The sequence below is a fragment of the Bubalus bubalis genome, chromosome 11, assembly GCF_019923935.1.
Source record: "Bubalus bubalis isolate 160015118507 breed Murrah chromosome 11, NDDB_SH_1, whole genome shotgun sequence".
NCBI lineage: Eukaryota > Metazoa > Chordata > Mammalia > Artiodactyla > Bovidae > Bubalus > Bubalus bubalis.
Window position 1 is genome coordinate 71,521,904 of NC_059167.1, and position 14,257 is coordinate 71,536,160.

Consider the following 14,257-nt stretch of genomic DNA (forward strand, 5'->3'; position numbering starts at 1 on the left):
TTGCAAATATCAAAAATTTCATTCTTTTATGGTTGAATAATAAAGAGTCAGACATGAACTGAAGCAATTTAGCGCACATTCACAAACAACATTACACTGTAGGCTTTCCAGGTGGCAGTAGTGGTAAAGAACCTGCCTGCCAATGCAGGAGATCTGAGAGATGTGGGTTTGATCCCTGGGGTCAGGAAGATCCCCTGGAGAAGGGAATGGCAACCCACTCCAGTGTTCTTGCCTGGGGAATTCCATGGACAGAGGAGCCTGGCAGGCTACAGTCTATAGGGTTGCAAAGAGCTGGATACGACTGAAGTGACTTAGCATGCAAGCATATGCAATATTATGTGTGTGTGTGTGTGTGTGTATGTGTGGTATCACATATTCTTTATCCACTCATCTGTTGATAGATGCTTAGCTTGCTTCCATATCTTGGCTACTGCAAATAATGTTGCTATGAACATTGGGGTGCATGTATCTTTTTGAATTAGTTTTTATTTTTTAGAGTGGTTATTTTCCATAGCGACTGTACTAGTTTACAGTCCCAGCAGCATGTACAAGGGTTCCCTTTTCTCCACATCCTCCCCAATACTTATTTGTAAACTCAAAAATTATTTTTATCTAACTTCTACTGTCTTTTACACAGAAGTGACACTTTTTTATTCTGTTTGGAATGTTGACTTTATCATCATCTTCTATATCTACTTACTTTTTAAAAATTAGGCTCATTGCCCAGTGAAAAAGTGGATCTGAGAAACCAAACTAAGTAATCTTTGGAATTGAAAGAACTTACCAATAAATGCTGGCCACACTGGCCCACATTTCCATGGGGCAGAGCTGAGCAGAACTTGGGGGTGTACGCTTTCCAGCTAGCTGAGCTCCATTCTCCTCTCCCTGCTTCTGGCCATCTCAGACTGCAACTGTTCTACATGCATTCTCATTTTTCTAAAGGATGCAGAATATTTTTAATTAAGCATTATAAAATTTTAACCAAGTGGGAATTCTGTAGACTATATTCTGTGTTGGAAGGTAGTGATATTTGCTTTGGAGCTTCCAATATAAAAACAAACTCTACTGGTACTGAACATGTGAGAGGCAAGAATAACTCTGGGTAGCTAAAATCTAGCTGCCTTATTCCATTATAATGCAAGCTCAAAATAAAACCTGTGGTCCTCCTCTAGCCAGCGTAGAAAGAAAACTTTACAAAGAGCAGTCCATAAATTAATTTCACTTTTTGTTTTGTTTATGTTTTTTTACCCTAATTTTTTTTTACCCTAATTTCATCATCATTTAAAGTGTTTTACTTTGGTGTGTGTGTGCACGTCCATGTGCACGTGTGTGTACTTGGTAACAACCTTGAATAGCATAGCCCTCTGTGTTTGTGACTTCCACATCTGCAGATTCAACCAACTGTGGACTGGAAATATTCAGAAAAAAAAAAAAAAATTCCTGCAAGTTCCAAAAAGCAAAACTTGAATTTGCCAGCCTGGCAACTATTTACATAGCATTTACATTGTATTTACAACTATTTACATAACATTTACATTGCTTAGGTATTATAAGTAATCTAGAGATGATTTAAAGTATACATAGGATGTATATAGGTTATATGCAAATACTATGCCATTTTATATAAGAGAAATGAATATTTTCAAATTTGCATATCCCAGGGGTCCTAGAACAGACACCCTACAGGTACCTGAAGGATGATTGTATAAGTAAATACTGTATTTTTCTTTTCCTTTTTTTCACTCTTTTGCTTGTACAGACTGTAACATAATTGGAGAAGATGAGGAACAATGGTACTGTGAAAGTCTTTATAGCAAGCTTTTCCACGTCATGTGTGTGTGTGTTGGCCTCTCAGTCGTGTCCAACTCTTTGTGACCCCGTGTAGCCTTTGTAGCCCACCAGGCTCCTCTGTCCATGGGATTCTCCAGGCAAGAATATTGGGGTGGGTTGCCTTTCCCTTCTCCAGGGGATCTTCCCAACCCTGGGATAGAACCCAGGTCTCCTGCATTATAGGCAGATTCTTTACCGTCTGAGCTACAGGGAAGCCCTAAAATATGACAGAGTTCTTATGTTTTAGCTTTCTTTTTTCCATGTCTACATTACACATTCACACATGAGTAGAAGTTACTGAAGGGCTTTCCTGGTGGCTCAGTGGTAAAGAATCTGTCTGCAAATGCAGGAGATGAGTGTTCGAACCCTGGGTTGGGAAGGTCCCCTGGAGGAGGGCCTAGCAAACCACTCCAGTATTCTTGCCTGGGAAATTCCATGGACAGAGGAGGCTGGCAGGCTATAGCCCATGGGCTCTCAAAAAGTCAGACACAGCCTAGTGACTTAACAGAATTTATTGAAACTGAGTCTCCCTAAAATTGAGTTGCTCTGCAAAGTTCATGATTAACCACTTTATTAAAAACGTTATTCCCTTTCTCGTCCCATACCTGTTCTCCCTCAAGATTGAGGAGTATCAAAACATGGGGGATTGTAACCAAGCAGGACCCCATGAGGCCTTCCTGGGACAGATCCCTCCATGTCCTCTGTATGCCTCTTGTTGTAGAAAAACTGTACTCACCTAGACCTTTTGCAATCCCAAAGAGCAAATTTAATCATAGAAGTGAGGAAATGCAGACACAAAGGAAAAGAGTCAAGCAAGACAAAATAGTAATAGTTTAGCCATTCAACCAAGTCAAGCACCTTTAGTTCTTCCTCAAAGACTATAGAGAATATCCTGAGCCATACCCTTGAGCTGTTTTGCAGACACCGAAAGCCTCACCAGGTGGGAGAAGTTAAACATATGAGGTTGATGATGTTGACTCCCAGTTACCTCATCTCCAGCCAATCAGAAGAATGTTCATTAGCTGATCGCATACCCTGAAACCCTCTCCCTCACCCTGTCTTTAAAAACCTGAAAGCCATTGGGGAGTTCGAGTCTTTTGAGCCTGAGCTGCACTTACTGCTTGCCTGGCCTTGTACTAAACGCGGCACTTTCCTTCACCGCAACCTTCAGTAGATTGGCTTCACTGTGTGCCAGTGAGTGGGCCCAAGCTTGGTTTGGTTACATTACCTTGTAGAAACCTTGCTGCAATACTTTTATTGGTCTGCTAAGTATTACTATGAAACAGGAATTGTACTAGGTATTTTTGCTTAGGGTCTTCCCTGGTAGCTCAGACAGTCGATTATTTTGTGTAATTCTTGTGTAGTCTTTGGTAGTCTGGGTGTTTCTTAGCATCTCATTGCCTGATGTTCCCCTCTCCCCAGCCCATCCTCCAGTGTCCTGCGCCCCTGTCCTCACCCAGCCCACCCATTTGAGGTCTCCTTCAGCCACCAAAGGTGAGTCACATGACCAGAGCTTTGCGGGAGTGAGAGACTCTATCAGGAGGTGTGGGAGAATGCGAGGAGAGGGGTGTTGGGGTGGGAGAGGGTAGAGGGGTCAGAAAATAGGGTAAATGGTGCTGACAGTTCTGCTGAATTTTTCTTATTTGGGGTTTTAATATTGTTTAATGTATTTTTTTTAGTGTAATTATTATATATACTTTCTCTTCAAATTTTTCCTTTTTGTTAACAAGGGGAGGATGGGGATGGAGGACATAAATATCTGACCCCAGGAACTTGCAGGACGGGAGTGGGTCAATGCCTTCTAAGGACATTTTTTACCTTGTTTAAGCTTTTTATAAAGAACAAACAATGTGTCTCTCTATCTCACACAAACAAAAGTGCAACTTAACAGCAACATCTTCAAAGATATATTGGGAGGGTGGAAAATAGTGATATAGGCATAGAGTCTAAAGAAATGGAAGCATTCGAAAGGTTCCAGGTGAGGAGGAAGATAAGCAGGAACAGCTAAAAGTGGACCCCAGGGATGTTCCCAGCTGTAGTCATTTGGGTCATCAGTGGCCTCTGAAACCAAATAAAGGATTTCCTTCTCCTCTGACCCTCTCAGCTACTTGGTGGAAGGGCTGGTGCCAATGAATATCAACCCCAATGGCAAAGGTTGGATCTGCTGGGCTGCCACCAAGGTGAGTGTGGTCTAACTCTTCAGCTAGGGAAGGGAGTGGGTCCATGAGGGAGCAGGGACTGCTGGGCTGGTCATCTCTAGGAGCTCTCTTCATTTTAGAGAAAAGAAAATGGAATTGCTTTCACTTTAAGGCCCCTTAGTTACAGTCAGAATTCTCTGAAGCTCTATATTGTCACCAGAAAATTAAAAAAAGAAAAAAACCATTTTAAGATTAATATCAATAACAGTCCTTCTCGATTACATGCCAGAGGCAGGCATAGCACTGGTCTTGCCAGGGCCGCTGTTTTACTTAATCCTTACAGCAGACTTTGAGATGGGGCTTACTCATTTTATAGCTGAAGATTCTTGGGTAAAATAAGGTTCTATGACTTCCCTAAGACCACCCAACTACTGAACATTAGAACCAAATTGATACCAGGCCTGCCTGTTCTATTGCCAGGGACAACGTTGTTTAGTTATAGCTGCTAGCTGTTCACTGTCCGTAGGTTATGGGCAGGGTGTCACTCTGAGAACTTATTTCTAGGTTATTTTCCTGGTTGGAAATGAGTTTCCTAAGATATATCCTGCCCCCATTAGGAAAGAAAAAAAAAACAACAACAATAATTCAAAATAAGAGAGAAGAAGAAATAGAAAGAGTATAAATGAATTTAAAAGAAGGAATCTGGCTGGGAAACTTGGCTGGGATTCCTGTTGGTTGGTTGATAACTCACCTCTGTGAAGTGACCATATGTTCTGTCCTTACTAACTGGCAATAATGAGAAGAGCATGCTGCTCCCATGCCTCTTGGCTGGGGTGCTTCTCATTGCAGTCCTCTTCAGTCTAGAGGCATCACTTAACAGCTGTAATCATGCTATTAAAAGCAGTATATATAGTTTAAAAAACAAAATCCTAGATGTATGTGTCTACTGTCATTGCTGGCTCATCCAGCTCAATGTTCTGTTGAGAGGATTCATATTGGCTGGGGAAGAAAGTTGCTTTCTGCCACTGCGGTTTCTGCAGCCCATCGTTATATACATGCCTACCATCCCAGGTGGCTCAGACGGTAATGAATCTGTCTGCAATGCGGGAGACCTGGGTTTGATCCCTGGGTTGGGAAGATCCCCTAGTGGAGGGCATGGCAACCCACTCCAGTATTCTCTGTCCATGGGTTCTCTGGAGAACCCATGGACAGAGGAGCCTGGCAGGCACAGTCCATGGGGTCACAAAGAGTGGGACATGACTGAGATTTTTTCACACACACATACATACCATTGAATGTAGACAAAAGGACTGGTGAGCAGCTGTGAGCAAGAATCTGAGTTACTTGGGATTTCAAACTCAGGCGATCCCTGTGATCTTAGCCCATCCTTAGTGTGTGCAGTGTGAGGAATCCTTATGTCTGTAGGGGATTCGACTCAAGAGTTACTTCAGTGCATTCCCACTGATTGGTTATTTCTGATATCACTTTGAATTCTGCTCTTCAGTTTTAGTGTATTATCCTTTATCTTTCTTTCCTCTTTGCTAGCAGTAGTTAACCTAACATGTCCTGACTTAACCCACCAGGCAAAGTGAGAGCTGAGAAATGAGGATTTGCTTGTAGAACAGACCACTTTCAATCAGTTTGAAATCATCCAAGAATAAAGAACTGAGGTAAGAGTATTTTCACAACTTTACCACATTCAGATGTTTACCATGGCTTACCTAGAACAAATTTCTTTATGTACCAAATGTCTCTGTAAAGAGAAGTTCCAGTGAGTAGAATGAGGTATTAGACCTTAATGATGCAATTTTTCCTTGTCTTGTGTTATTTTCCATTTGTTTCACATGTCTTTTCTCATCAGTAAGTTTGGAGGTAAGCAGAAGGTGGGGGCTGTTTATTTACTATCTACCATACATGGGACTTTGAGATGGCTTAATAAACTTTTCTGAATTGAGGTATAATTGAAATATTGTACATTAGTTTTAGGTGTACATTATATTAGGTGCATATATGTGTATTGATTCAGTATTTGCATATATTGTGAAATAATACCATAATAAATCTAGTTAACATCCATGATAAATCTAGTTAACATCCAACACCACGCATAGTTAGAAAATTTTTTTCTGGAGGTGAGAATTTTTAAGATCTAGTCTCATAGCAACTTTGAAATACACAATACTTAAGTTTTATTGAGTATAGTCACCATGCTGTATTGGCACCCCCTGACTTATTACATCTCCCTGAGAAAGATCAGTCTCCATTATCAATGAGCTCTATTGTTGTGGGAGTGGTGGTGATGATTGTGAACTTGTGTTTTAGATTCCACCCAAAAGTGAGATCATACAATATTTGTCTTTCTCTGTCTGACATTTCATTTAGCATAATCCCCTCAAGTTTTATCCATGTAGTTGTAAATGGCAAGATTTCTTGCTTTTTTATGGCTGAATAATAAATGTGCGTGTCCCCCATTTTCTTTATCCATTCCTGCATGGATAGACACATGTGGCTTCCATATCTTGTCTATTGTAAATAATGCTGCAGTGAATATAGGGATGCATATCTTCTTGAGCTAGTATTTTCACTTTCTCTGGATCAATATCCAGAAGTTGATCATACAGTAGTTCTATTTTTATTTTCCGAGGAATTTCCGTACTGTTTTCCATAGTGGCTGCATCAGCATTTTCTCTGGATCAATATCCAGAAGTTGACCATACAGTAGTTCTATTTTTATTTTCCGAGGAATTTCCATACTGTTTTCCATAGTGGCTGCATCGGTTTACATTTCTACCAGTGCTTGAGGGCTCCCTTCCTGGCACACCCTTGCCAACATGTGTTATTACTTGACTTTTTGATAGTAACCATTCTAGGTTGTAAGGTGATGGCTCACCATGGTTTTGATTTGCATTTCCCTGGTGATGTTGAGCATCTTTTCAGGTACTTTTTGGCCATCTGTGTATCTTCTTGGGAAGAATGCCAATTTAGATCCTGCACCCATTTTTTAACTGGATTGTTTCTGCTATTGAGTTGTATGCATTTTTATATATTTTGGCTATTAAACGCTCATCAGATATAAGATTTGCAAATATTCTCTCCCATTCCATATTTACGTTTTCATTTTGTTGATGGTTTTGTTTTCTGTGAAGAACTTTTTAGTTTGAAGTTGTCCCACTTATCTATTTTTGTTTTTGTTGTCTTTTGATGTCAAACCTAAAATATCCTTGCAGAGACCAATGTCAAGGAGCTTACCACCTTTGTTTTCTTCTAGGAATTTTATGATTTCCGGTTTTACACTCAAGTCTTTAATCCACTCTTTGTATATATTTGGTGTGAGGTAGTAGTGAAGTTTCATTTCTTGTATGTAGTTCTCCAATATTCCCAACACTTTAATTGGAGATACTGTCCTTTCTGCATTGATTCCTTTGTTATAAACTGATTATGTGTGTGTGGGTTTATTTCTGAATATATTCTTAATAAAAAGTTAAATTTTTATTTAACATTTAAGTTAAGCTTTTAAATTTCAAACTCCTTAAGTACGGATAGTTCTTAAAACAGCTTGTAAGTATGGTTCTTAGGAAGTGCTATGCCTGCTTTACAAATAAGTAGGCACAGCAAATGTCTGGGCTTCTGAAACTTTTATCTGCAGATCATATTTAATATCAATTTTTATTACATAATCGACAGTAGGAAGTTCTAAAACCAGTAACCAAATTGTGCTTTTTGTTCTTTTGACAAGGTACAGAAAGCGCTGCAAGCTGAATAAAAAATTGGTGGAGGGTGGTACTCAGTAATCAAGCAGAATGGTATCTGAATCCTGGACTGTATATGCCTTTGCTCCCCCTACAGAGCCCGCCATACTACCTGGTGAGGTCTGGCTATCTGATTTCCTCTTTTAGTCCTGATCTTCTCACTGTGCACTCTTGCTCTACTATGGCCTAAATGCTTTTGTCTCCTTCAAAGTCATAAGTTGAAATCCTGATGTCCAATGGGATGGTATTAAAATGTGGGACCTTTGAGAGGTTCTTAAGTCATGAGAGTGGATCCCTCCTGAAGTGGGATTATTGTTTTTATAAGAGAGACCCCATGTCACTCCCATCCCTATTTTTATCACATGAGGTCACAGAGAAGTTGAGAAGTTGGTAGTATGCAACCTGGAAAAGGGCCTTCACCAGAATATGACTATGCTGGAAATCCGATGTAGACTTCCAGCCTCCAGAACTGTGGGAAATAAATTTCTGTTGTTCATAAACCACCCAGACTGTAGCATTTGGGTGTAGCAGCCTGAACAGAATACAAAAGGCTCACACTTCTAGCCATCCCCAGTTTAGATAGCTGCCAATCTTGACACTCAGTTACTGGGCTCTTGGGCACAGGCTTTCCAAGTTTTAACCTGTATCTGTTCTCAGCTGGAACAAATGCATTCCTCTCCTATCAGTACAAGGTAAGACACTTAAGTAGGCAACAAAGTAAATCTTGAATAAAACAATAGTAACTGGTCATTTCATTCTTTTATAATACATTTAAAATTCTAAAAGTTTGGAAATTGTAAAAGTCTGAAGGAGTCAACTTTTTGGAATCAGTACCATTTAACATCACTGTTACCTAAAATGCAACTTCTTGGAGCACAGAGACTATGGATATTCTGCAAGGTATGTATACAAACATAAATTAACTGGAACTTGTGTTTTTTAATGCTTATGATAATGAATATATGATCAAGAGCTGAGTAGTAAATTTCAAAACTAGTAACTAGAGACTAAAAATTAAAGATTTGCATTTACAACTTAAAAATATGTATCAAAGGAAAAAGAATGAAATCTTTAAGTCTCTGAGGTCTTCACTTATAGCATTTATATGGCATTTTAGTTATACATTTCCTTAACTGTGTCCTCTATTAAAAAAGTTAATGAGAGTTTGGGTTTGTGTCATATTTGTATCTGTATTGCTAGAACATAGTGTAGCATCTGGAACACCAAAAGCAAGATTAAAAATAAAGCCAGAAAAATGAAAGTATGTGTGGATTAAAGAATAGGTGAATCAATAAACATATTATTAAGAAATAGGAAAGCTCAGAATGGAAATGAGTACCTGACTAATAGCGATCTCCTTTTGTGTTCATTCGCTCAGTCATGTCCAATCTTTTGTGACCCTATGGACTGCAATGTGCCAAGCTTCCCTGTCCCTCACCATCACCTGGAACTTGCTCAAAACTAATGTGCATTGAGTCGGTGATGCCATCCAACCATCTTATCCTCTGTCATTCCCTTCTCTTCCTGCTATCGATCTTTCCCAGCATCAGGATCTTTTCCAATGAGTTGGTTCTTTGCATCCGGGTTGGCCAAAATATTGGAGTTTCAGCTTCATCATCCGTCCTTCCAATGAATATTCAGGACTGAGTCCCTTTAGGACTGACTGGTTTGATCTCCTTGAATTCCAAGGGACTCTCAAGAGTCTTCTCCAACACCACAGTTTGGAAGCATCAATTCTTGGGTGCTCAGCCTTCTTTATGGTCCTTCTTTAACTCTCACATCCATACATGATTACTGGAAAAACCATAGCTTTGACTGTATGGGTGTTTGTTGGCAAAGGAATATCTCTGCTTTTTAATACACTGTCTAGGTTTGTCATAGCTTTTCTTCCAAGGAGCAAGCATCTTTTTTCATGGCTGCAGTCACCATCCACAGTGATTTTGGAGCCTAAGAAAATAAAGTCTGTCACTGTTTCCACTTTTTCCTCTTCTATTTGCCATAAAGTGATGGGACCAGATGCCATGATCTTAGATTTTTGAATGTTGAGTTTTAAACCAGATTTTTCACTCCCCTCTATTACTTTTATCAAGAGGCTCTTTAGTTCCTCTTCACTTTCTTCCATAAGGGTGGTATTATCTGCATATCTGAGGTTGATATTTCTCCTGGCAATCTTGATTCCAACTTGTGCTTCATCCATTCCAGTATTTCACATGATGTACTCTGCATATAAGTTAAATAAGCAGGGTGACAGTATACAACCTTGACGTATTCCTTTCCCAATTTGGAACCAGTCCGTTCTTCCATGTCTGGTTCTAACTGTTGCTTCTTGACCTGCATACTGGTTTCTCAGGAGACAGGTAAGGTGGTCTGGTATTCCCATCTCTTTTAAGAATTTTCCACAGTTTGTTGTGATCCACACAGTCAAAGGCTTTAAAGTAGTCAATGAAGCAGATGCTTTTCTGGAATTATCTTGCTTTTTTATGATTCAGCAGATGCTGGCAATTTGACCTCTGGCTCCTCTGCCTTTTCTAAATCCAGCTTGTACATTTGGAAGTTCCCAGTCATGTACTTAAGCCTAACTTGGGTTTTGCTAGCATGAGAAATGAATGCAGTTGTGTGGTAGTTTGAACATTCTTTGTTATTGTTCCCTAATTGATCTCAAATTTGTCCTGTACATCTGTAAGCTGTTTGTCCATAACATGCCATAATGACCTACACCAATTCTAACTTGCTTCCTCATTGGTTAGCATAAAACTTATTGGCCTCAACAAAGATAATTATTTAGATATCAGATCTAGGTTTCAGGAGAATATTTTTTAATACAGGTAGAATTGATTTACAATATTATGTAAATTTGAAGTGTATAACATAGTGATTCCCAGTGTTTAAAGGTTATACTCCATTTATAGTTATAAAATATTGGGTATGTTCCTTGTACCTTATAATATTTCCATGCAGTTTATTTTATATTCAGTTCAGTTTAGTCACTCATTCATGTCCGACTCTTTGCGACCCCATGGACTGCAGCATGCCAGGTTTCCCTGTCCATCACCAACTCCCAGAGTTTAATCAAACTCATGTCCATTAAGTCAGTGATGCCATCCAACCATCTCATCCTCTGTCATCCCCTTCTCCTGCCTTCAATCTTTCCCAGCATCAGGGTCTTCTCAAATGAATCAGTTCTTTGCATCAGGTGGCCAAAGTATTGGAGTTTCAGATTCAACATAAGTTCTTCCAATGAGTATTCAGGGCTGATTTCCTTTAAGATGGACTGGTTGGATCTCCTTTCAGTCCAAGGGACTCTCAAGAGTCTTCTCCAACACCACAGTTCAAAAGCATCAATTCTTCGGCATTCAGCTTTCTTTATAGTCCAACTCTCACATCCTAAATGATTACTGGAAATACCGTAGCCTTGACTAGACAGACCATTGTTGGCAAAGTAACGTCTCTGCTCTTTATTATGCTGTCTAGGTTGGTCATAACTTTTCTTCCAAGAAGCAAGCATCTTTTAATTTCCTGGCTACAGTCACCATCTGCAGTGAGTTTATACTTGAATCTCTTGTCCCTATCTTGCTTATCTCTTGTTCTCTATATCTGTGAGTCTGTTTCTTTTTGTTAAGTTTGCTAGTTTAATTTTTTTAGCTCCACATGTGATATCATGCAGTATTTGTTTTTCTCTGTCTGACTCATTTCATTAAGCGTAATACCTTCTGAGTCAATTAATGTCTTTGTAACTATCAATTTTATTCTTTTTTATGTCTGAGTAGTATTTCAATTATTCTTATTTCAATTCCAATTATTAAGGAATCAGATCTAGGTCTTAGAAAAATTTTAAAAAGCTATGCAATCAATAATATCCTTTTCTAAAAGTGCTTTTAGTATGTATACCAGAACTCATAATGTTGAAAAAGTGTTGCAACAGAACTAAATATACATTATGAGTTTAGTTACTATATACTATAAATTAAATCTGTAAGATGTAACCAAAAGAAATTATGTAATGTTCTCTTGCTGTGTGCTGTGCTTAATCGCTCAGTCATGTCCAACTCTTTGCAACCCCATGAATTGTAGCCCGCCAGGCTCCTCTGTTCCTGGGAATTTTCCAGGAAAGAATACTAGACTGGGTTGCCATGCCCTCCTCCAGGGAATCTTCCAAAACCATGAATCGAATCCAGGTCTCCTGCATAGCAGGCGGATTCTTTACCATCTGAGCTATCAGGGATGTCCAGGAATACTGTCACGGGTGGCCTTATCCCTTTTCCAGGGGATCTTCCTGACCCAGGAATTGATAGAATTGAGTATATACAAAAACTTAATGCACATATATAGGAAAGTAAAAGAAAAAGCAATACACTAAGCTACTAACAGTGGTTGCTCTGAGATGGTGGAATTATGGATGATTTCTGTGCTTTCAACACTAAGCACATATTCTTCATAATCAGTTTAAAACTTAATTTTAAGAAAACTTTGAAAATGCAATGTCACATAAAGTTCTAATTAGCCTGGTGTCTGCTGACCACAGGAAAACTGGCTTCCAAAATAAAGCAATGATGAAAGTGAGAGATTTTAGTCTGCACAAATGAGAGACTTCTAGTGGAAGTGAGTTCATGCCTTAATGAGAAGGCAAGAGGCCCATTCAATATGCACCAGAGTTTCTGGCTGGATTCCCTCCCTTGACTTATGGTCATGCTGGCACATCTATTTGCTCTGTATAACATGGACCAATTCAAGTAAGTTATTTGAATTTGGTCTCACATTTCAAGCTTGTGAGATGCCATACAGAGAATAAAAATCACATTTCTTGTTTCTCTTGAAAATCGAATACATTGCAATACTTAATCCATATTTGTGCATGGCAATAACTTAGAGCTCTTAAGCAACATTAGTTGCTCACTGTTTCTTCATTTTGGTTTCCCCTCTTCATCTAGCTCACTTCACCCTTTTATCTAGCCTGCCTGGGGCCTGGGGAGGTGTCTGAGGATATGACTTTATTGTACTTCTTTTTCCTTTTCAAATGAAGAAACTGAACCTTGGGGAAAAATATAGATTTATTTTGCCTTTCTTTTCTTTATATGGTTTCTTTTCTGAGTTTTGTGTAAAGAGTGGGAATGAGAAGAGAAGGATGTTGATCTTTAAGATTTAATCAAAATATGTATAGTTGTTTCCTTAATATTGAGTGTGTACAAAACCTTGAAATTCCACATCATAGACTTTATAAGTGGCTGAAATTTTAGCAAAGAGATAATTTTTTTTTTTAGAGATAATTTTTTGAAACTAATTCCAAATTTGCCTTTTTTGGAAATTAATGTTTTAAAGCAAAAGTGACAAATTTGAGGGATGATTTCTGAAATGACTGATTGTATTTAGAGGTCCTTTTGGGCCAAGATGGGTTAAATATAACTATTAAAGACATACATTTAAATTATGCCAGATTAGAAAATTGAGGCATCCTTCCCAATGGAAAAGATGAATTACCAGGGAGTAATCTGAACTTTACCTGGGCACACTCAAAAATAACTCTCTCTCCCGGAGAGTGGGAGTGAAAGAGGAGAGGGAAAAGACTGAGCAAAATTAATGGCCTCCGGAGCTCCCAGATGTGTATGACTCAATTTTCTTTAATATTTGGAGAAGGACAAATACAGGTGAGATGAAAATAGCCAACATATGTGTCTCTTCTCTCTGAGGGTGTTCATCTCTCATGACCCTCCAAAGATGCTGGCATTGCACATGTGCAGCTGGAGCCCCTGCCTGAATTGCCGTGAGAATCTAACTCAAACCTTATGATGGGTGTCTGATCAAAAGCAAGGTAGCTACATTCTAACTGGCCTCCATCCTCAAACATAGAGATGGAGAAAAGTAAAATCTTTTCTTATTTTTAACATCATGATATGTTCAAAGGGTTTTTTTCTTTCCATTTTCCAATTATGGTTAACTCGCATTTTATTTTTTTTCTTATCTCCTTAGTCTATGTCATGATCATTAGGTCTCCTCCCATGTATAAATCTGACACATCAGACCGCAATTTGCACTGTCAGCTCCTATGAGTGAAATCTATTGCACTTGCCGAGCTGTCCCGCTTTTGCCTTTGTAGCAACTTTTAGACCACAATAACCATCATCAGTTTAAAGCAGGCAGATCCATTACATTTCCTCTGTTCCTACAGCCCCACATTAAGCTAATATTATCTATTTCCCAAGTGAAAAGAGTCCTTCCAGTCCTATCAATTATTAATTCCTTGCTTGCAGCTAATGTTTTCTTTGAATTATTTAAATGCATCTTCATTTATCAATAAACATAAAATGTTAAACAAAGAATACTGATGAAGGGCATTATTTAAGCTATAACATTTTATGAGATTATTTCAAGCGCCTTTTCTGATTTATTAACACAATATGTTTTATAATTATTTTTCCATTTCTTAAAAAAATTATTCTGGGTATTATCCAGAGATTTGGAAATTTTGTGAGTGCTCTCTTCAACTTCTATTGTGATTTTGACAAGTTTCTTTTAAAATATTCTCAGTGTATGTATGTGTCTGTG

General features: G+C 38.7%; 1 long non-coding RNA gene across 12 annotated transcripts in view; it reads left to right on the top strand.

The window, feature by feature from the left end:
* Positions 1 to 2,867: 2,867 nt before the first annotated feature.
* The window catches only part of LOC112587870, a 112,632-nt gene continuing 101,242 nt past the window's right edge, over positions 2,868 to 14,257 (top strand). For 8 of the 12 annotated variants that reach the window (XR_006542903.2, XR_006542902.2, XR_006542901.2 and 5 more), the window contains exons 1-4: positions 2,868 to 3,024; positions 3,253 to 3,324; positions 3,935 to 4,010; positions 5,552 to 5,638. This is a non-coding gene — a long non-coding RNA (uncharacterized LOC112587870). Of the gene's footprint in view, positions 3,025 to 3,252; positions 3,325 to 3,934; positions 4,011 to 5,551; positions 5,639 to 6,905; positions 7,470 to 7,704; positions 8,209 to 14,257 lie in introns of those variants that run through there. The other 4 variants (XR_006542900.2, XR_006542899.1, XR_006542898.2 and 1 more) reach the window with 4 other exon arrangements.